Raw genomic sequence first — 2,423 nt, 5'->3', positions numbered from 1 at the left:
TTGGAAACCCTATAGGGCAGCTCTACTCTTTCCTATAGAGTCGCTATGAGTCAGAATCAACTTGATGGTAGTGGGTGGACCTTTGGGGAAGGGATGGGGAAGACTGTGGTGCTAAGGCACTTATTTTATATTGCTTGAATTTTATCATGTGATATACAGGCACATACACACATAAGCTAGCAAGCAAGTAAGCACACAAATCATCTTAAAGCATATAGTTAGACATTTGAAAAAATGGTTTGTCACATGGAGAGTAGAAAAGATAAGTCAATTAAGGTTCTGCGGCTAATAATAAAGGAATGAAAGAGACATAACCCTTTAAAAATAAAGAAATGTAGACACAGTGCCAATTTTGTCACTAACTAGCTGCCTAATCTTAGAAACATAACTCAATCCCTCTGGGTTTCAGCAGATCTAGAGGGTAAGGAATATTTTCAAGAATATACTGTCATTATATTCGCTTTTTGTATTTAAAATATATATTAACCATTGGTTGTTGTTAGGTGCCATCAAGTCAGTTATGAAACACTGCCTGGTCCTGTGTCATCCTCACAGTCATTGTTATGCTTGAGCCCATTGTTGCAACCACTGTGTCTGGTTACACAGCATTGGTTATATGGCATAAAGCCCTTTTTTCCCTTCATAAATCCATTTCTGCAAGAGTATTCAGAAAAGGTAGGTCCTTCTATTTCGGCTACTTTGCTCAGAAGGCTTCCAGAATAAGGTGATCTTTAAACCGACTCAGAGATTAACCACAGAAGTCGCTAGTAGGTAAGGGACAGCTTTAGATATAAAATCATTTATTCAACAAATACACTTTTATTGTCTACTCTAGGCCAGGAACTGTAGCAGGTTCAGGAAACAAAATCAAGTCTCTACCTTTTAGTCTTCAAACCCTTAACTATAAAACAATGTGATCAGTTCTAAGATAGGAAAAAATCTTGGGGCTCTAGGAGCATAGATAGAGAAACTAACTCAGACTTGGGGGACTTAAAGAAGGATAGAGGAAGTGATACCTAAGATTTATACTGAAGGATAAATAGGAATTGTCAAAGGAGAGTGAAGATAAAGTGTTCTAGACAGAGGAAAACAAGGAAAGAGAGGCTCAGTAGAGACAAACAAGGAGCAAATGAAAAATGGTATATAGTTAGCATGATGGCAATACACAGTGTGAGCAGGGAAGACACAGGGTAATAGTCCCAATTTGCCTGGGACTAAGGGGTTTCCCAAGAGAGGGTACTTTCAGTGTTAAAAGTCTCAACAATTTGATCACCCTAGTAGATGGGAGCTCTGGTGGTATAGCGCCTAAAGCATTTGACTGCTAATCAGAAGGCTGGCGCTTCATACCCATCAGCTATTCCATGGAAGGAAGATTGGACAATCGACTCCCGTAGTGATACCACCTTGGAAACTCAACTTGACGGCAGTGAGTTTGGTTTTTTTTTTTGGTTTAGTAAACATGAGGACTGAGAAGTCAGCAGATACCAGACCAGGCCATGTGAGGTTTTTGTTAACAGCAATGGGAGTCACTGAAGGTAATGGGTACTTTTTCTCCCCTTAGTTCCACGTTTTGCTTTTTATTATAGAATTTTTGAAGTATCCCCAAAGAGTAGAGAGAATAAAATTACTCAGATCACAATGGGTTTTAAGCAGGACAGAAACATTACTGAATCTGTGTTTAAATGATCCAGAATGAATAGGAGGTAACAACCTCAATGGCAATACTAAGATGATATTAAAAACAAGAGAAGCAGGGCTTGTATCAGTCTGCAAAGAAGAAAAAATAATCATTTAAGGAACTGAAATTGGAAGTAGAATATCTGTGACAAAGAAAATGCAGTAGAGCAAATAAAACCCAAGTGACATTTAGAAATAAAACACAGTAGCCATTTATAATGTGAGGAAGAGTAAAATAATAATAATAATAAGAGTAAGAATGTTGCTGGTATTCTCAGCCTTGCATGAGAAACCAGCACTACTACTTTTTATTTTTTTATCTCTCTGTTGTTGTTGTTGTTATGTGCGTCGAGTCGGACCCGACTCATAGTGACCCCTCCTTGGGTTTCCGAGGCAGTATCACTACGGAAATAGATTGCCCAACCTTCCTTAAGGGGGAAAGAACTTTGGTTTCAGTTGAATAAAAACACCAAGGGAAGGGTAGATGGGAAGTGTTTAGGATGATGAAAATCTTTCATATCTTGATTGTAATTACATGGCTATAATTGTTTTGCATTTGTGAAAACCCATTTATTGACCCATACACTTAAAAAGGGTGAATTTTCACTATTTACAATAGCCAAAACTTGGAAACAACCTAGATGTCCAACAACTGAGGAATGAACCAAACTTTGGTACATTCACACAATGGAATACTATGCAACGCTAAAGAATAATGTAGAATCTGCAAAACACCGCATAACGTG

General features: G+C 38.0%; 1 protein-coding gene across 1 annotated transcript in view; it reads right to left on the bottom strand.

Moving 5' to 3' along the window:
• The window catches only part of ZSCAN26 (zinc finger and SCAN domain containing 26), a 6,184-nt gene that overhangs the window by 1,650 nt on the left and 2,111 nt on the right, over positions 1-2,423 (bottom strand).

Source organism: Orycteropus afer, unplaced genomic scaffold (assembly GCF_000298275.1).
Source record: "Orycteropus afer afer isolate SDZICR_OR568_19922 unplaced genomic scaffold, OryAfe1.0 scaffold00627, whole genome shotgun sequence".
NCBI lineage: Eukaryota > Metazoa > Chordata > Mammalia > Tubulidentata > Orycteropodidae > Orycteropus > Orycteropus afer.
This window is presented reverse-complemented; position numbering and strand designations above follow the sequence as displayed.